Source organism: Triturus cristatus, chromosome 10, assembly GCF_964204655.1.
Source record: "Triturus cristatus chromosome 10, aTriCri1.1, whole genome shotgun sequence".
Taxonomy (NCBI): Eukaryota; Metazoa; Chordata; class Amphibia; order Caudata; family Salamandridae; genus Triturus; species Triturus cristatus.
Window position 1 is genome coordinate 847,380,457 of NC_140593.1, and position 17,375 is coordinate 847,397,831.

Consider the following 17,375-nt stretch of genomic DNA (forward strand, 5'->3'; position numbering starts at 1 on the left):
ATCTGTGCACACCCAGGGCTGTCAGGATGGCCGAGTGGTCTAAGGCGCCAGACTCAAGAGAGCTTGATCTTCAGTGCAACTGAGACTTCTGGTCTCCTCATGGAGGCGTGGGTTCAAATCCCACTTCTGACAGGTTTCTTTTACACCCTTAAATCGTCCTGTTTTTTGCAGTGCATTCCCCACACACCACAATCTTTGCACGGACCTGTAACATATGACGAGAAATCCACCAACGATCAGGCTGGTCCCTCAATCACAATTCCATGTATTCCTGGAAGGGACACCTCAGGCACACCTTCCGTTAAATTTGCACTCCATCACACAAACTGCCGTGCTGGTTTCTCATTAAGCAGTTGATCCCATCTTTGTTGTGAGGCTCTCCTGCCACCTTTTGGGCGGAGAAGGCACTGTCCCTGCAACAACACAGGCAGACATGTTCAACAGGGCTTCCTGGTTATGTGGGAGGAGCAGATTGTCATTGGTCCCCCCTTGCGAATTTTAATTTACATAAGGAAGACAGAGAGGTAGCTGGGAGTAGGCAGTACACACGGACATTGAACTCTATCTTGTGATTTGCAGCCAATTCTAGATTGAGGCAGGAGGAAAGGAGGTGATTTGCCCAACAATGGCCATACTGGGAATTCAGCCACCCTGGGGCTCCCAGGTGAGTGTTTCAGTCCTGCGAGCCACTCATATAAATCTCGCCTGATCGAGCCTGATCGAGCGCTGAGTGAGCGTGTTTGAATCCAAGAATCAAATGCCTCTGTCTTAGGAGCAAGAATTGGCAGGCCCTCCCTTGCATCTGGGGTGGAAGTCTATGGGGTAAGTGTCCAGGACTTGCAGAGGAGTACAAGTGCCAGAAAGTGCCTGCAGTTCTCATCAGCGCCTTTTTTCTGCTCTCTGGCAGCTAGGATATCGACTGATCCCTTCCTTGCAAGAGTGAAAAAAACAACACCTTGAGAGAAAACATGACTTTGTGTGGTTCACATAGAGAGAGAGCAGCCAAATAGCCCTGCTTTGTTTCTGAAAGACGCATCAGAAATTGCTTAAAATGCCGACTGGGGAATCAGGCTCGTTGGTCTAGGGGTATGATTCTCGCTTCGGGTGCGAGAGGTCCCGGGTTCAAATCCCGGACGAGCCCATGCTGTGGAATTATTTTTAGGCTGCTTATTATATAGGGCCATTTCTTCTTTTCAATGCTATAAGACGCCGTGTATGGTGAGAAAGTTCCTTTCCCTCTACGCTATTTCCCACTTTTGGCGTATAGAATTTCAGTGCCGGACTTCTTTGCAACTGCTTTTCTGGGGTGGACCATCAGTGTAGGAAAATTAAATGCAAAGTGTTTTTCTAGTGTGATTTCAGGTATGGTTTTAAAATCGCCTTTTGGAATAAAAGTGGTCCTCGTTCCTTTCTTCCAAAGAAAGAGATCGGGTAAGGAGGGTCCAACTTTGAGCTTCATGGACATTGGCCCTTGGTCTGTGCATTCCAGCCCACTACATGCCAAGAAGATTCGTGCAAGCGTGTCTGTTTCTGTAGTGTAGTGGTTATCACGTTCGCTTTACACGCGAAAGGTCCCTGGTTCGAGACCGGGCAGAAACAGCAGCTTTCTGTTTTTCACACAGTTTGCATTTACTCTCTCAACTTATAGGAAAGCTGAGATAATGGAAGCTGTCTATCCCTCACCAGCGTGATGTACTGTGCTCCAGGGGCATCAGTGACAGCTCAAAAAGAGAAGTGACGATAGTTTGCGCTATTCGTTTGCACGTCCTTGTGTACTGAAGGTTGGGCCTACTTCATGAAAGCAAGGCATGAGAGCAGAAATGGTTTTATTGACCTCACCGAGAGCATACACCTATAACAAACAAAATGTCTGAAGGATAGAGGCATTTTCATTTCTTGTTCGATGACGGCCATGGAAAAGACAGCAACCATATTGCAGAAGAGAGCAGCATGTGCAGTTGCTTGCTTTGGGTGAAGCATTCACTAACTCGCTGCCAATAACCCCCGGAGCCGGTGCGAAAGGCGACTCTTGTGTGCCTCGGCTCGTTGGTCTAGGGGTATGATTCTCGCTTAGGGTGCGAGAGGTCCCGGGTTCAAATCCCGGACGAGCCCTTTTTCAGAGGTAAACATACGAATCCTACTCAAAACTCACAATGCCTGACTATTTCTCATTACACTCGCCGCATTGTTGCACAAAATATTTTGAACCTCAGAAGAAACATGGATCACCATGCTTTTTCTGCCTTCATGCTTAGTCTGTGTGTGTCCCAGGTGATGCTTTCCCAAGGTGTACTTGCTGGCATTTAGGCATCAGATATTTGTCTGTCGATGCCTGCATAAGTCAATTTTTAATACGTCTAATTGCAAGCATGTTGGCTGATATCTCTGCAGTTTTCACACTTGCTCCTCGCTTTCTGAGTGGCTGCTGATACAGCAGAATAGAAGTAGAGAGAATCCTTGAGAGGAACCTTGCTCTAACAGTAAAACACAGCAAGTGAGTTTCTGTAGTGTAGTGGTCATCACGTTCGCCTAACACGCGAAAGGTCCCCGGTTCGAGACTGTGCATGAGCTGCTTTTATGTGCACCCTCTAAAACCTTATTATCTCAATGCAAGCTTAAGAAGAGGCGGTCCTTGAACCCAGCGAGCCGTGGGAAACTTCCTTTACTTTTGCAAGACGAAACAAATTAATCCGCATCCATCAGTGGTCGCTCTTGTGCCTAGCTTTTTTTTTGTCATGCCATGTTGTATTGTGGGGTCTTTACACTTGTGACATTGCTGTGAACGTTGTAAGTGCAAACATTGGCAGGTGCAGTCAGAAGAGTCAGATCTGTGCACACCCAGAGCTGTCAGGATGGCCGAGTGGTCTAAGGCGCCAGACTCAAGAGAGCTTGATCTTCAGTGCAACTGAGACTTCTGGTCTCCTCATGGAGGCGTGGGTTCAAATCCCACTTCTGACAGGTTTCTTTTACACCCTTAAATCGTCCTGTTTTTTGCAGTGCATTCCCCACACACCACAATCTTTGCACGGACCTGTAACATATGACGAGAAATCCACCAACGATCAGGCTGGTCCCTCAATCACAATTCCATGTATTCCTGGAAGGGACACCTCAGGCACACCTTCCGTTAAATTTGCACTCCATCACACAAACTGCCGTGCTGGTTTCTCATTAAGCAGTTGATCCCATCTTTGTTGTGAGGCTCTCCTGCCACCTTTTGGGCGGAGAAGGCACTGTCCCTGCAACAACACAGGCAGACATGTTCAACAGGGCTTCCTGGTTATGTGGGAGGAGCAGATTGTCATTGGTCCCCCCTTGCGAATTTTAATTTACATAAGGAAGACAGAGAGGTAGCTGGGAGTAGGCAGTACACACGGACATTGAACTCTATCTTGTGATTTGCAGCCAATTCTAGATTGAGGCAGGAGGAAAGGAGGTGATTTGCCCAACAATGGCCATACTGGGAATTCAGCCACCCTGGGGCTCCCAGGTGAGTGTTTCAGTCCTGCGAGCCACTCATATAAATCTCGCCTGATCGAGCCTGATCGAGCGCTGAGTGAGCGTGTTTGAATCCAAGAATCAAATGCCTCTGTCTTAGGAGCAAGAATTGGCAGGCCCTCCCTTGCATCTGGGGTGGAAGTCTATGGGGTAAGTGTCCAGGACTTGCAGAGGAGTACAAGTGCCAGAAAGTGCCTGCAGTTCTCATCAGCGCCTTTTTTCTGCTCTCTGGCAGCTAGGATATCGACTGATCCCTTCCTTGCAAGAGTGAAAAAAACAACACCTTGAGAGAAAACATGACTTTGTGTGGTTCACATAGAGAGAGAGCAGCCAAATAGCCCTGCTTTGTTTCTGAAAGACGCATCAGAAATTGCTTAAAATGCCGACTGGGGAATCAGGCTCGTTGGTCTAGGGGTATGATTCTTGCTTCGGGTGCGAGAGGTCCCGGGTTCAAATCCCGGACGAGCCCATGCTGTGGAATTATTTCTAGGCTGCTTATTATATAGGGCCATTTCTTCTTTTCAATGCTATAAGACGCCGTGTATGGTGAGAAAGTTCCTTTCCCTCTACGCTATTTCCCACTTTTGGCGTATAGAATTTCAGTGCCGGACTTCTTTGCAACTGCTTTTCTGGGGTGGACCATCAGTGTAGGAAAATTAAACGCAAAGTGTTTTTCTAGTGTGATTTCAGGTATGGTTTTAAAATCGCCTTTTGGAATAAAAGTGGTCCTCGTTCCTTTCTTCCAAAGAAAGAGATCGGGTAAGGAGGGTCCAACTTTGAGCTTCATGGACATTGGCCCTTGGTCTGTACATTCCAGCCCACTACATGCCAAGAAGATTCGTGCAAGCGTGTCTGTTTCTGTAGTGTAGTGGTTATCACGTTCGCTTTACACGCGAAAGGTCCCTGGTTCGAGACCGGGCAGAAACAGCAGCTTTCTGTTTTTCACACAGTTTGCATTTACTCTCTCAACTTATAGGAAAGCTGAGATAATGGAAGCTGTCTATCCCTCACCAGCGTGATGTACTGTGCTCCAGGGGCATCAGTGACAGCTCAAAAAGAGAAGTGACGATAGTTTGCGCTATTCGTTTGCACGTCCTTGTGTACTGAAGGTTGGGCCTACTTCATGAAAGCAAGGCATGAGAGCAGAAATGGTTTTATTGACCTCACCGAGAGCATACACCTAGAACAAACAAAATGTCTGAAGGATAGAGGCATTTTCATTTCTTGTTCGATGACGGCCATGGAAAAGACAGCAACCATATTGCAGAAGAGAGCAGCATGTGCAGTTGCTTGCTTTGGGTGAAGCATTCACTAACTCGCTGCCAATAACCCCCGGAGCCGGTGCGAAAGGCGACTCTTGTGTGCCTCGGCTCGTTGGTCTAGGGGTATGATTCTCGCTTAGGGTGCGAGAGGTCCCGGGTTCAAATCCCGGACGAGCCCTTTTTCAGAGGTAAACATACGAATCCTACTCAAAACTCACAATGCCTGACTATTTCTCATTACACTCGCCGCATTGTTGCACAAAATATTTTGAACCTCAGAAGAAACATGGATCACCATGCTTTTTCTGCCTTCATGCTTAGTCTGTGTGTGTCCCAGGTGATGCTTTCCCAAGGTGTACTTGCTGGCATTTAGGCATCAGATATTTGTCTGTCGATGCCTGCATAAGTCAATTTTTAATACGTCTAATTGCAAGCATGTTGGCTGATATCTCTGCAGTTTTCACACTTGCTCCTCGCTTTCTGAGTGGCTGCTGATACAGCAGAATAGAAGTAGAGAGAATCCTTGAGAGGAACCTTGCTCTAACAGTAAAACACAGCAAGTGAGTTTCTGTAGTGTAGTGGTCATCACGTTCGCCTAACACGCGAAAGGTCCCCGGTTCGAGACTGTGCATGAGCTGCTTTTATGTGCACCCTCTAAAACCTTATTATCTCAATGCAAGCTTAAGAAGAGGCGGTCCTTGAACCCAGCGAGCCGTGGGAAACTTCCTTTACTTTTGCAAGACGAAACAAATTAATCCGCATCCATCAGTGGTCGCTCTTGTGCCTAGCTTTTTTTTTGTCATGCCATGTTGTATTGTGGGGTCTTTACACTTGTGACATTGCTGTGAACGTTGTAAGTGCAAACATTGGCAGGTGCAGTCAGAAGAGTCAGATCTGTGCACACCCAGGGCTGTCAGGATGGCCGAGTGGTCTAAGGCGCCAGACTCAAGAGAGCTTGATCTTCAGTGCAACTGAGACTTCTGGTCTCCTCATGGAGGCGTGGGTTCAAATCCCACTTCTGACAGGTTTCTTTTACACCCTTAAATCGTCCTGTTTTTTGCAGTGCATTCCCCACACACCACAATCTTTGCACGGACCTGTAACATATGACGAGAAATCCACCAACGATCAGGCTGGTCCCTCAATCACAATTCCATGTATTCCTGGAAGGGACACCTCAGGCACACCTTCCGTTAAATTTGCACTCCATCACACAAACTGCCGTGCTGGTTTCTCATTAAGCAGTTGATCCCATCTTTGTTGTGAGGCTCTCCTGCCACCTTTTGGGCGGAGAAGGCACTGTCCCTGCAACAACACAGGCAGACATGTTCAACAGGGCTTCCTGGTTATGTGGGAGGAGCAGATTGTCATTGGTCCCCCCTTGCGAATTTTAATTTACATAAGGAAGACAGAGAGGTAGCTGGGAGTAGGCAGTACACACGGACATTGAACTCTATCTTGTGATTTGCAGCCAATTCTAGATTGAGGCAGGAGGAAAGGAGGTGATTTGCCCAACAATGGCCATACTGGGAATTCAGCCACCCTGGGGCTCCCAGGTGAGTGTTTCAGTCCTGCGAGCCACTCATATAAATCTCGCCTGATCGAGCCTGATCGAGCGCTGAGTGAGCGTGTTTGAATCCAAGAATCAAATGCCTCTGTCTTAGGAGCAAGAATTGGCAGGCCCTCCCTTGCATCTGGGGTGGAAGTCTATGGGGTAAGTGTCCAGGACTTGCAGAGGAGTACAAGTGCCAGAAAGTGCCTGCAGTTCTCATCAGCGCCTTTTTTCTGCTCTCTGGCAGCTAGGATATCGACTGATCCCTTCCTTGCAAGAGTGAAAAAAACAACACCTTGAGAGAAAACATGACTTTGTGTGGTTCACATAGAGAGAGAGCAGCCAAATAGCCCTGCTTTGTTTCTGAAAGACGCATCAGAAATTGCTTAAAATGCCGACTGGGGAATCAGGCTCGTTGGTCTAGGGGTATGATTCTTGCTTCGGGTGCGAGAGGTCCCGGGTTCAAATCCCGGACGAGCCCATGCTGTGGAATTATTTTTAGGCTGCTTATTATATAGGGCCATTTCTTCTTTTCAATGCTATAAGACGCCGTGTATGGTGAGAAAGTTCCTTTCCCTCTACGCTATTTCCCACTTTTGGCGTATAGAATTTCAGTGCCGGACTTCTTTGCAACTGCTTTTCTGGGGTGGACCATCAGTGTAGGAAAATTAAATGCAAAGTGTTTTTCTAGTGTGATTTCAGGTATGGTTTTAAAATCGCCTTTTGGAATAAAAGTGGTCCTCGTTCCTTTCTTCCAAAGAAAGAGATCGGGTAAGGAGGGTCCAACTTTGAGCTTCATGGACATTGGCCCTTGGTCTGTGCATTCCAGCCCACTACATGCCAAGAAGATTCGTGCAAGCGTGTCTGTTTCTGTAGTGTAGTGGTTATCACGTTCGCTTTACACGCGAAAGGTCCCTGGTTCGAGACCGGGCAGAAACAGCAGCTTTCTGTTTTTCACACAGTTTGCATTTACTCTCTCAACTTATAGGAAAGCTGAGATAATGGAAGCTGTCTATCCCTCACCAGCGTGATGTACTGTGCTCCAGGGGCATCAGTGACAGCTCAAAAAGAGAAGTGACGATAGTTTGCGCTATTCGTTTGCACGTCCTTGTGTACTGAAGGTTGGGCCTACTTCATGAAAGCAAGGCATGAGAGCAGAAATGGTTTTATTGACCTCACCGAGAGCATACACCTAGAACAAACAAAATGTCTGAAGGATAGAGGCATTTTCATTTCTTGTTCGATGACGGCCATGGAAAAGACAGCAACCATATTGCAGAAGAGAGCAGCATGTGCAGTTGCTTGCTTTGGGTGAAGCATTCACTAACTCGCTGCCAATAACCCCCGGAGCCGGTGCGAAAGGCGACTCTTGTGTGCCTCGGCTCGTTGGTCTAGGGGTATGATTCTCGCTTAGGGTGCGAGAGGTCCCGGGTTCAAATCCCGGACGAGCCCTTTTTCAGAGGTAAACATACGAATCCTACTCAAAACTCACAATGCCTGACTATTTCTCATTACACTCGCCGCATTGTTGCACAAAATATTTTGAACCTCAGAAGAAACATGGATCACCATGCTTTTTCTGCCTTCATGCTTAGTCTGTGTGTGTCCCAGGTGATGCTTTCCCAAGGTGTACTTGCTGGCATTTAGGCATCAGATATTTGTCTGTCGATGCCTGCATAAGTCAATTTTTAATACGTCTAATTGCAAGCATGTTGGCTGATATCTCTGCAGTTTTCACACTTGCTCCTCGCTTTCTGAGTGGCTGCTGATACAGCAGAATAGAAGTAGAGAGAATCCTTGAGAGGAACCTTGCTCTAACAGTAAAACACAGCAAGTGAGTTTCTGTAGTGTAGTGGTCATCACGTTCGCCTAACACGCGAAAGGTCCCCGGTTCGAGACTGTGCATGAGCTGCTTTTATGTGCACCCTCTAAAACCTTATTATCTCAATGCAAGCTTAAGAAGAGGCGGTCCTTGAACCCAGCGAGCCGTGGGAAACTTCCTTTACTTTTGCAAGACGAAACAAATTAATCCGCATCCATCAGTGGTCGCTCTTGTGCCTAGCTTTTTTTTTGTCATGCCATGTTGTATTGTGGGGTCTTTACACTTGTGACATTGCTGTGAACGTTGTAAGTGCAAACATTGGCAGGTGCAGTCAGAAGAGTCAGATCTGTGCACACCCAGGGCTGTCAGGATGGCCGAGTGGTCTAAGGCGCCAGACTCAAGAGAGCTTGATCTTCAGTGCAACTGAGACTTCTGGTCTCCTCATGGAGGCGTGGGTTCAAATCCCACTTCTGACAGGTTTCTTTTACACCCTTAAATCGTCCTGTTTTTTGCAGTGCATTCCCCACACACCACAATCTTTGCACGGACCTGTAACATATGACGAGAAATCCACCAACGATCAGGCTGGTCCCTCAATCACAATTCCATGTATTCCTGGAAGGGACACCTCAGGCACACCTTCCGTTAAATTTGCACTCCATCACACAAACTGCCGTGCTGGTTTCTCATTAAGCAGTTGATCCCATCTTTGTTGTGAGGCTCTCCTGCCACCTTTTGGGCGGAGAAGGCACTGTCCCTGCAACAACACAGGCAGACATGTTCAACAGGGCTTCCTGGTTATGTGGGAGGAGCAGATTGTCATTGGTCCCCCCTTGCGAATTTTAATTTACATAAGGAAGACAGAGAGGTAGCTGGGAGTAGGCAGTACACACGGACATTGAACTCTATCTTGTGATTTGCAGCCAATTCTAGATTGAGGCAGGAGGAAAGGAGGTGATTTGCCCAACAATGGCCATACTGGGAATTCAGCCACCCTGGGGCTCCCAGGTGAGTGTTTCAGTCCTGCGAGCCACTCATATAAATCTCGCCTGATCGAGCCTGATCGAGCGCTGAGTGAGCGTGTTTGAATCCAAGAATCAAATGCCTCTGTCTTAGGAGCAAGAATTGGCAGGCCCTCCCTTGCATCTGGGGTGGAAGTCTATGGGGTAAGTGTCCAGGACTTGCAGAGGAGTACAAGTGCCAGAAAGTGCCTGCAGTTCTCATCAGCGCCTTTTTTCTGCTCTCTGGCAGCTAGGATATCGACTGATCCCTTCCTTGCAAGAGTGAAAAAAACAACACCTTGAGAGAAAACATGACTTTGTGTGGTTCACATAGAGAGAGAGCAGCCAAATAGCCCTGCTTTGTTTCTGAAAGACGCATCAGAAATTGCTTAAAATGCCGACTGGGGAATCAGGCTCGTTGGTCTAGGGGTATGATTCTTGCTTCGGGTGCGAGAGGTCCCGGGTTCAAATCCCGGACGAGCCCATGCTGTGGAATTATTTTTAGGCTGCTTATTATATAGGGCCATTTCTTCTTTTCAATGCTATAAGACGCCGTGTATGGTGAGAAAGTTCCTTTCCCTCTACGCTATTTCCCACTTTTGGCGTATAGAATTTCAGTGCCGGACTTCTTTGCAACTGCTTTTCTGGGGTGGACCATCAGTGTAGGAAAATTAAATGCAAAGTGTTTTTCTAGTGTGATTTCAGGTATGGTTTTAAAATCGCCTTTTGGAATAAAAGTGGTCCTCGTTCCTTTCTTCCAAAGAAAGAGATCGGGTAAGGAGGGTCCAACTTTGAGCTTCATGGACATTGGCCCTTGGTCTGTGCATTCCAGCCCACTACATGCCAAGAAGATTCGTGCAAGCGTGTCTGTTTCTGTAGTGTAGTGGTTATCACGTTCGCTTTACACGCGAAAGGTCCCTGGTTCGAGACCGGGCAGAAACAGCAGCTTTCTGTTTTTCACACAGTTTGCATTTACTCTCTCAACTTATAGGAAAGCTGAGATAATGGAAGCTGTCTATCCCTCACCAGCGTGATGTACTGTGCTCCAGGGGCATCAGTGACAGCTCAAAAAGAGAAGTGACGATAGTTTGCGCTATTCGTTTGCACGTCCTTGTGTACTGAAGGTTGGGCCTACTTCATGAAAGCAAGGCATGAGAGCAGAAATGGTTTTATTGACCTCACCGAGAGCATACACCTAGAACAAACAAAATGTCTGAAGGATAGAGGCATTTTCATTTCTTGTTCGATGACGGCCATGGAAAAGACAGCAACCATATTGCAGAAGAGAGCAGCATGTGCAGTTGCTTGCTTTGGGTGAAGCATTCACTAACTCGCTGCCAATAACCCCCGGAGCCGGTGCGAAAGGCGACTCTTGTGTGCCTCGGCTCGTTGGTCTAGGGGTATGATTCTCGCTTAGGGTGCGAGAGGTCCCGGGTTCAAATCCCGGACGAGCCCTTTTTCAGAGGTAAACATACGAATCCTACTCAAAACTCACAATGCCTGACTATTTCTCATTACACTCGCCGCATTGTTGCACAAAATATTTTGAACCTCAGAAGAAACATGGATCACCATGCTTTTTCTGCCTTCATGCTTAGTCTGTGTGTGTCCCAGGTGATGCTTTCCCAAGGTGTACTTGCTGGCATTTAGGCATCAGATATTTGTCTGTCGATGCCTGCATAAGTCAATTTTTAATACGTCTAATTGCAAGCATGTTGGCTGATATCTCTGCAGTTTTCACACTTGCTCCTCGCTTTCTGAGTGGCTGCTGATACAGCAGAATAGAAGTAGAGAGAATCCTTGAGAGGAACCTTGCTCTAACAGTAAAACACAGCAAGTGAGTTTCTGTAGTGTAGTGGTCATCACGTTCGCCTAACACGCGAAAGGTCCCCGGTTCGAGACTGTGCATGAGCTGCTTTTATGTGCACCCTCTAAAACCTTATTATCTCAATGCAAGCTTAAGAAGAGGCGGTCCTTGAACCCAGCGAGCCGTGGGAAACTTCCTTTACTTTTGCAAGACGAAACAAATTAATCCGCATCCATCAGTGGTCGCTCTTGTGCCTAGCTTTTTTTTTGTCATGCCATGTTGTATTGTGGGGTCTTTACACTTGTGACATTGCTGTGAACGTTGTAAGTGCAAACATTGGCAGGTGCAGTCAGAAGAGTCAGATCTGTGCACACCCAGGGCTGTCAGGATGGCCGAGTGGTCTAAGGCGCCAGACTCAAGAGAGCTTGATCTTCAGTGCAACTGAGACTTCTGGTCTCCTCATGGAGGCGTGGGTTCAAATCCCACTTCTGACAGGTTTCTTTTACACCCTTAAATCGTCCTGTTTTTTGCAGTGCATTCCCCACACACCACAATCTTTGCACGGACCTGTAACATATGACGAGAAATCCACCAACGATCAGGCTGGTCCCTCAATCACAATTCCATGTATTCCTGGAAGGGACACCTCAGGCACACCTTCCGTTAAATTTGCACTCCATCACACAAACTGCCGTGCTGGTTTCTCATTAAGCAGTTGATCCCATCTTTGTTGTGAGGCTCTCCTGCCACCTTTTGGGCGGAGAAGGCACTGTCCCTGCAACAACACAGGCAGACATGTTCAACAGGGCTTCCTGGTTATGTGGGAGGAGCAGATTGTCATTGGTCCCCCCTTGCGAATTTTAATTTACATAAGGAAGACAGAGAGGTAGCTGGGAGTAGGCAGTACACACGGACATTGAACTCTATCTTGTGATTTGCAGCCAATTCTAGATTGAGGCAGGAGGAAAGGAGGTGATTTGCCCAACAATGGCCATACTGGGAATTCAGCCACCCTGGGGCTCCCAGGTGAGTGTTTCAGTCCTGCGAGCCACTCATATAAATCTCGCCTGATCGAGCCTGATCGAGCGCTGAGTGAGCGTGTTTGAATCCAAGAATCAAATGCCTCTGTCTTAGGAGCAAGAATTGGCAGGCCCTCCCTTGCATCTGGGGTGGAAGTCTATGGGGTAAGTGTCCAGGACTTGCAGAGGAGTACAAGTGCCAGAAAGTGCCTGCAGTTCTCATCAGCGCCTTTTTTCTGCTCTCTGGCAGCTAGGATATCGACTGATCCCTTCCTTGCAAGAGTGAAAAAAACAACACCTTGAGAGAAAACATGACTTTGTGTGGTTCACATAGAGAGAGAGCAGCCAAATAGCCCTGCTTTGTTTCTGAAAGACGCATCAGAAATTGCTTAAAATGCCGACTGGGGAATCAGGCTCGTTGGTCTAGGGGTATGATTCTTGCTTCGGGTGCGAGAGGTCCCGGGTTCAAATCCCGGACGAGCCCATGCTGTGGAATTATTTTTAGGCTGCTTATTATATAGGGCCATTTCTTCTTTTCAATGCTATAAGACGCCGTGTATGGTGAGAAAGTTCCTTTCCCTCTACGCTATTTCCCACTTTTGGCGTATAGAATTTCAGTGCCGGACTTCTTTGCAACTGCTTTTCTGGGGTGGACCATCAGTGTAGGAAAATTAAATGCAAAGTGTTTTTCTAGTGTGATTTCAGGTATGGTTTTAAAATCGCCTTTTGGAATAAAAGTGGTCCTCGTTCCTTTCTTCCAAAGAAAGAGATCGGGTAAGGAGGGTCCAACTTTGAGCTTCATGGACATTGGCCCTTGGTCTGTGCATTCCAGCCCACTACATGCCAAGAAGATTCGTGCAAGCGTGTCTGTTTCTGTAGTGTAGTGGTTATCACGTTCGCTTTACACGCGAAAGGTCCCTGGTTCGAGACCGGGCAGAAACAGCAGCTTTCTGTTTTTCACACAGTTTGCATTTACTCTCTCAACTTATAGGAAAGCTGAGATAATGGAAGCTGTCTATCCCTCACCAGCGTGATGTACTGTGCTCCAGGGGCATCAGTGACAGCTCAAAAAGAGAAGTGACGATAGTTTGCGCTATTCGTTTGCACGTCCTTGTGTACTGAAGGTTGGGCCTACTTCATGAAAGCAAGGCATGAGAGCAGAAATGGTTTTATTGACCTCACCGAGAGCATACACCTAGAACAAACAAAATGTCTGAAGGATAGAGGCATTTTCATTTCTTGTTCGATGACGGCCATGGAAAAGACAGCAACCATATTGCAGAAGAGAGCAGCATGTGCAGTTGCTTGCTTTGGGTGAAGCATTCACTAACTCGCTGCCAATAACCCCCGGAGCCGGTGCGAAAGGCGACTCTTGTGTGCCTCGGCTCGTTGGTCTAGGGGTATGATTCTCGCTTAGGGTGCGAGAGGTCCCGGGTTCAAATCCCGGACGAGCCCTTTTTCAGAGGTAAACATACGAATCCTACTCAAAACTCACAATGCCTGACTATTTCTCATTACACTCGCCGCATTGTTGCACAAAATATTTTGAACCTCAGAAGAAACATGGATCACCATGCTTTTTCTGCCTTCATGCTTAGTCTGTGTGTGTCCCAGGTGATGCTTTCCCAAGGTGTACTTGCTGGCATTTAGGCATCAGATATTTGTCTGTCGATGCCTGCATAAGTCAATTTTTAATACGTCTAATTGCAAGCATGTTGGCTGATATCTCTGCAGTTTTCACACTTGCTCCTCGCTTTCTGAGTGGCTGCTGATACAGCAGAATAGAAGTAGAGAGAATCCTTGAGAGGAACCTTGCTCTAACAGTAAAACACAGCAAGTGAGTTTCTGTAGTGTAGTGGTCATCACGTTCGCCTAACACGCGAAAGGTCCCCGGTTCGAGACTGTGCATGAGCTGCTTTTATGTGCACCCTCTAAAACCTTATTATCTCAATGCAAGCTTAAGAAGAGGCGGTCCTTGAACCCAGCGAGCCGTGGGAAACTTCCTTTACTTTTGCAAGACGAAACAAATTAATCCGCATCCATCAGTGGTCGCTCTTGTGCCTAGCTTTTTTTTTGTCATGCCATGTTGTATTGTGGGGTCTTTACACTTGTGACATTGCTGTGAACGTTGTAAGTGCAAACATTGGCAGGTGCAGTCAGAAGAGTCAGATCTGTGCACACCCAGGGCTGTCAGGATGGCCGAGTGGTCTAAGGCGCCAGACTCAAGAGAGCTTGATCTTCAGTGCAACTGAGACTTCTGGTCTCCTCATGGAGGCGTGGGTTCAAATCCCACTTCTGACAGGTTTCTTTTACACCCTTAAATCGTCCTGTTTTTTGCAGTGCATTCCCCACACACCACAATCTTTGCACGGACCTGTAACATATGACGAGAAATCCACCAACGATCAGGCTGGTCCCTCAATCACAATTCCATGTATTCCTGGAAGGGACACCTCAGGCACACCTTCCGTTAAATTTGCACTCCATCACACAAACTGCCGTGCTGGTTTCTCATTAAGCAGTTGATCCCATCTTTGTTGTGAGGCTCTCCTGCCACCTTTTGGGCGGAGAAGGCACTGTCCCTGCAACAACACAGGCAGACATGTTCAACAGGGCTTCCTGGTTATGTGGGAGGAGCAGATTGTCATTGGTCCCCCCTTGCGAATTTTAATTTACATAAGGAAGACAGAGAGGTAGCTGGGAGTAGGCAGTACACACGGACATTGAACTCTATCTTGTGATTTGCAGCCAATTCTAGATTGAGGCAGGAGGAAAGGAGGTGATTTGCCCAACAATGGCCATACTGGGAATTCAGCCACCCTGGGGCTCCCAGGTGAGTGTTTCAGTCCTGCGAGCCACTCATATAAATCTCGCCTGATCGAGCCTGATCGAGCGCTGAGTGAGCGTGTTTGAATCCAAGAATCAAATGCCTCTGTCTTAGGAGCAAGAATTGGCAGGCCCTCCCTTGCATCTGGGGTGGAAGTCTATGGGGTAAGTGTCCAGGACTTGCAGAGGAGTACAAGTGCCAGAAAGTGCCTGCAGTTCTCATCAGCGCCTTTTTTCTGCTCTCTGGCAGCTAGGATATCGACTGATCCCTTCCTTGCAAGAGTGAAAAAAACAACACCTTGAGAGAAAACATGACTTTGTGTGGTTCACATAGAGAGAGAGCAGCCAAATAGCCCTGCTTTGTTTCTGAAAGACGCATCAGAAATTGCTTAAAATGCCGACTGGGGAATCAGGCTCGTTGGTCTAGGGGTATGATTCTTGCTTCGGGTGCGAGAGGTCCCGGGTTCAAATCCCGGACGAGCCCATGCTGTGGAATTATTTTTAGGCTGCTTATTATATAGGGCCATTTCTTCTTTTCAATGCTATAAGACGCCGTGTATGGTGAGAAAGTTCCTTTCCCTCTACGCTATTTCCCACTTTTGGCGTATAGAATTTCAGTGCCGGACTTCTTTGCAACTGCTTTTCTGGGGTGGACCATCAGTGTAGGAAAATTAAATGCAAAGTGTTTTTCTAGTGTGATTTCAGGTATGGTTTTAAAATCGCCTTTTGGAATAAAAGTGGTCCTCGTTCCTTTCTTCCAAAGAAAGAGATCGGGTAAGGAGGGTCCAACTTTGAGCTTCATGGACATTGGCCCTTGGTCTGTGCATTCCAGCCCACTACATGCCAAGAAGATTCGTGCAAGCGTGTCTGTTTCTGTAGTGTAGTGGTTATCACGTTCGCTTTACACGCGAAAGGTCCCTGGTTCGAGACCGGGCAGAAACAGCAGCTTTCTGTTTTTCACACAGTTTGCATTTACTCTCTCAACTTATAGGAAAGCTGAGATAATGGAAGCTGTCTATCCCTCACCAGCGTGATGTACTGTGCTCCAGGGGCATCAGTGACAGCTCAAAAAGAGAAGTGACGATAGTTTGCGCTATTCGTTTGCACGTCCTTGTGTACTGAAGGTTGGGCCTACTTCATGAAAGCAAGGCATGAGAGCAGAAATGGTTTTATTGACCTCACCGAGAGCATACACCTAGAACAAACAAAATGTCTGAAGGATAGAGGCATTTTCATTTCTTGTTCGATGACGGCCATGGAAAAGACAGCAACCATATTGCAGAAGAGAGCAGCATGTGCAGTTGCTTGCTTTGGGTGAAGCATTCACTAACTCGCTGCCAATAACCCCCGGAGCCGGTGCGAAAGGCGACTCTTGTGTGCCTCGGCTCGTTGGTCTAGGGGTATGATTCTCGCTTAGGGTGCGAGAGGTCCCGGGTTCAAATCCCGGACGAGCCCTTTTTCAGAGGTAAACATACGAATCCTACTCAAAACTCACAATGCCTGACTATTTCTCATTACACTCGCCGCATTGTTGCACAAAATATTTTGAACCTCAGAAGAAACATGGATCACCATGCTTTTTCTGCCTTCATGCTTAGTCTGTGTGTGTCCCAGGTGATGCTTTCCCAAGGTGTACTTGCTGGCATTTAGGCATCAGATATTTGTCTGTCGATGCCTGCATAAGTCAATTTTTAATACGTCTAATTGCAAGCATGTTGGCTGATATCTCTGCAGTTTTCACACTTGCTCCTCGCTTTCTGAGTGGCTGCTGATACAGCAGAATAGAAGTAGAGAGAATCCTTGAGAGGAACCTTGCTCTAACAGTAAAACACAGCAAGTGAGTTTCTGTAGTGTAGTGGTCATCACGTTCGCCTAACACGCGAAAGGTCCCCGGTTCGAGACTGTGCATGAGCTGCTTTTATGTGCACCCTCTAAAACCTTATTATCTCAATGCAAGCTTAAGAAGAGGCGGTCCTTGAACCCAGCGAGCCGTGGGAAACTTCCTTTACTTTTGCAAGACGAAACAAATTAATCCGCATCCATCAGTGGTCGCTCTTGTGCCTAGCTTTTTTTTTGTCATGCCATGTTGTATTGTGGGGTCTTTACACTTGTGACATTGCTGTGAACGTTGTAAGTGCAAACATTGGCAGGTGCAGTCAGAAGAGTCAGATCTGTGCACACCCAGGGCTGTCAGGATGGCCGAGTGGTCTAAGGCGCCAGACTCAAGAGAGCTTGATCTTCAGTGCAACTGAGACTTCTGGTCTCCTCATGGAGGCGTGGGTTCAAATCCCACTTCTGACAGGTTTCTTTTACACCCTTAAATCGTCCTGTTTTTTGCAGTGCATTCCCCACACACCACAATCTTTGCACGGACCTGTAACATATGACGAGAAATCCACCAACGATCAGGCTGGTCCCTCAATCACAATTCCATGTATTCCTGGAAGGGACACCTCAGGCACACCTTCCGTTAAATTTGCACTCCATCACACAAACTGCCGTGCTGGTTTCTCATTAAGCAGTTGATCCCATCTTTGTTGTGAGGCTCTCCTGCCACCTTTTGGGCGGAGAAGGCACTGTCCCTGCAA

At 47.3% G+C, this 17,375-nt stretch overlaps 25 non-coding genes across 25 annotated transcripts; all 25 read left to right on the forward strand.

Annotated features, from left to right (window-relative positions):
* The first annotated feature begins 20 nt into the window (after positions 1 to 20).
* Positions 21 to 132, forward strand: TRNAL-CAA (transfer RNA leucine (anticodon CAA)). The gene is made up of 2 exons: positions 21 to 58; positions 87 to 132. It is a non-coding gene; the product is annotated as a tRNA-Leu (tRNA).
* Positions 133 to 1,069: 937 nt separating this feature from the next.
* On the forward strand, positions 1,070 to 1,141 carry TRNAP-CGG (transfer RNA proline (anticodon CGG)). The gene has a single exon. It is a non-coding gene; the product is annotated as a tRNA-Pro (tRNA).
* Positions 1,142 to 1,526: 385 nt separating this feature from the next.
* Positions 1,527 to 1,599, forward strand: TRNAV-UAC (transfer RNA valine (anticodon UAC)). The gene has a single exon. It is a non-coding gene; the product is annotated as a tRNA-Val (tRNA).
* A 441-nt stretch (positions 1,600 to 2,040) lies between these two features.
* On the forward strand, positions 2,041 to 2,112 carry TRNAP-AGG (transfer RNA proline (anticodon AGG)). Its single transcript has one exon. It is a non-coding gene; the product is annotated as a tRNA-Pro (tRNA).
* Positions 2,113 to 2,846: 734 nt separating this feature from the next.
* TRNAL-CAA (transfer RNA leucine (anticodon CAA)) lies at positions 2,847 to 2,958 on the forward strand. Its single transcript has 2 exons — positions 2,847 to 2,884; positions 2,913 to 2,958. It is a non-coding gene; the product is annotated as a tRNA-Leu (tRNA).
* A 937-nt stretch (positions 2,959 to 3,895) lies between these two features.
* Positions 3,896 to 3,967, forward strand: TRNAP-CGG (transfer RNA proline (anticodon CGG)). Its single transcript has one exon. It is a non-coding gene; the product is annotated as a tRNA-Pro (tRNA).
* A 385-nt stretch (positions 3,968 to 4,352) lies between these two features.
* On the forward strand, positions 4,353 to 4,425 carry TRNAV-UAC (transfer RNA valine (anticodon UAC)). The gene has a single exon. It is a non-coding gene; the product is annotated as a tRNA-Val (tRNA).
* A 441-nt stretch (positions 4,426 to 4,866) lies between these two features.
* On the forward strand, positions 4,867 to 4,938 carry TRNAP-AGG (transfer RNA proline (anticodon AGG)). Its single transcript has one exon. It is a non-coding gene; the product is annotated as a tRNA-Pro (tRNA).
* A 734-nt stretch (positions 4,939 to 5,672) lies between these two features.
* On the forward strand, positions 5,673 to 5,784 carry TRNAL-CAA (transfer RNA leucine (anticodon CAA)). The gene is made up of 2 exons: positions 5,673 to 5,710; positions 5,739 to 5,784. It is a non-coding gene; the product is annotated as a tRNA-Leu (tRNA).
* Positions 5,785 to 6,721: 937 nt separating this feature from the next.
* On the forward strand, positions 6,722 to 6,793 carry TRNAP-CGG (transfer RNA proline (anticodon CGG)). The gene has a single exon. It is a non-coding gene; the product is annotated as a tRNA-Pro (tRNA).
* A 385-nt stretch (positions 6,794 to 7,178) lies between these two features.
* TRNAV-UAC (transfer RNA valine (anticodon UAC)) lies at positions 7,179 to 7,251 on the forward strand. The gene has a single exon. It is a non-coding gene; the product is annotated as a tRNA-Val (tRNA).
* A 441-nt stretch (positions 7,252 to 7,692) lies between these two features.
* TRNAP-AGG (transfer RNA proline (anticodon AGG)) lies at positions 7,693 to 7,764 on the forward strand. Its single transcript has one exon. It is a non-coding gene; the product is annotated as a tRNA-Pro (tRNA).
* A 734-nt stretch (positions 7,765 to 8,498) lies between these two features.
* On the forward strand, positions 8,499 to 8,610 carry TRNAL-CAA (transfer RNA leucine (anticodon CAA)). Its single transcript has 2 exons — positions 8,499 to 8,536; positions 8,565 to 8,610. It is a non-coding gene; the product is annotated as a tRNA-Leu (tRNA).
* A 937-nt stretch (positions 8,611 to 9,547) lies between these two features.
* Positions 9,548 to 9,619, forward strand: TRNAP-CGG (transfer RNA proline (anticodon CGG)). The gene has a single exon. It is a non-coding gene; the product is annotated as a tRNA-Pro (tRNA).
* A 385-nt stretch (positions 9,620 to 10,004) lies between these two features.
* On the forward strand, positions 10,005 to 10,077 carry TRNAV-UAC (transfer RNA valine (anticodon UAC)). Its single transcript has one exon. It is a non-coding gene; the product is annotated as a tRNA-Val (tRNA).
* Positions 10,078 to 10,518: 441 nt separating this feature from the next.
* TRNAP-AGG (transfer RNA proline (anticodon AGG)) lies at positions 10,519 to 10,590 on the forward strand. Its single transcript has one exon. It is a non-coding gene; the product is annotated as a tRNA-Pro (tRNA).
* Positions 10,591 to 11,324: 734 nt separating this feature from the next.
* Positions 11,325 to 11,436, forward strand: TRNAL-CAA (transfer RNA leucine (anticodon CAA)). The gene is made up of 2 exons: positions 11,325 to 11,362; positions 11,391 to 11,436. It is a non-coding gene; the product is annotated as a tRNA-Leu (tRNA).
* Positions 11,437 to 12,373: 937 nt separating this feature from the next.
* Positions 12,374 to 12,445, forward strand: TRNAP-CGG (transfer RNA proline (anticodon CGG)). The gene has a single exon. It is a non-coding gene; the product is annotated as a tRNA-Pro (tRNA).
* Positions 12,446 to 12,830: 385 nt separating this feature from the next.
* Positions 12,831 to 12,903, forward strand: TRNAV-UAC (transfer RNA valine (anticodon UAC)). Its single transcript has one exon. It is a non-coding gene; the product is annotated as a tRNA-Val (tRNA).
* A 441-nt stretch (positions 12,904 to 13,344) lies between these two features.
* TRNAP-AGG (transfer RNA proline (anticodon AGG)) lies at positions 13,345 to 13,416 on the forward strand. The gene has a single exon. It is a non-coding gene; the product is annotated as a tRNA-Pro (tRNA).
* A 734-nt stretch (positions 13,417 to 14,150) lies between these two features.
* Positions 14,151 to 14,262, forward strand: TRNAL-CAA (transfer RNA leucine (anticodon CAA)). Its single transcript has 2 exons — positions 14,151 to 14,188; positions 14,217 to 14,262. It is a non-coding gene; the product is annotated as a tRNA-Leu (tRNA).
* Positions 14,263 to 15,199: 937 nt separating this feature from the next.
* TRNAP-CGG (transfer RNA proline (anticodon CGG)) lies at positions 15,200 to 15,271 on the forward strand. Its single transcript has one exon. It is a non-coding gene; the product is annotated as a tRNA-Pro (tRNA).
* Positions 15,272 to 15,656: 385 nt separating this feature from the next.
* On the forward strand, positions 15,657 to 15,729 carry TRNAV-UAC (transfer RNA valine (anticodon UAC)). The gene has a single exon. It is a non-coding gene; the product is annotated as a tRNA-Val (tRNA).
* Positions 15,730 to 16,170: 441 nt separating this feature from the next.
* TRNAP-AGG (transfer RNA proline (anticodon AGG)) lies at positions 16,171 to 16,242 on the forward strand. Its single transcript has one exon. It is a non-coding gene; the product is annotated as a tRNA-Pro (tRNA).
* Positions 16,243 to 16,976: 734 nt separating this feature from the next.
* On the forward strand, positions 16,977 to 17,088 carry TRNAL-CAA (transfer RNA leucine (anticodon CAA)). The gene is made up of 2 exons: positions 16,977 to 17,014; positions 17,043 to 17,088. It is a non-coding gene; the product is annotated as a tRNA-Leu (tRNA).
* Positions 17,089 to 17,375: the final 287 nt, after the last annotated feature.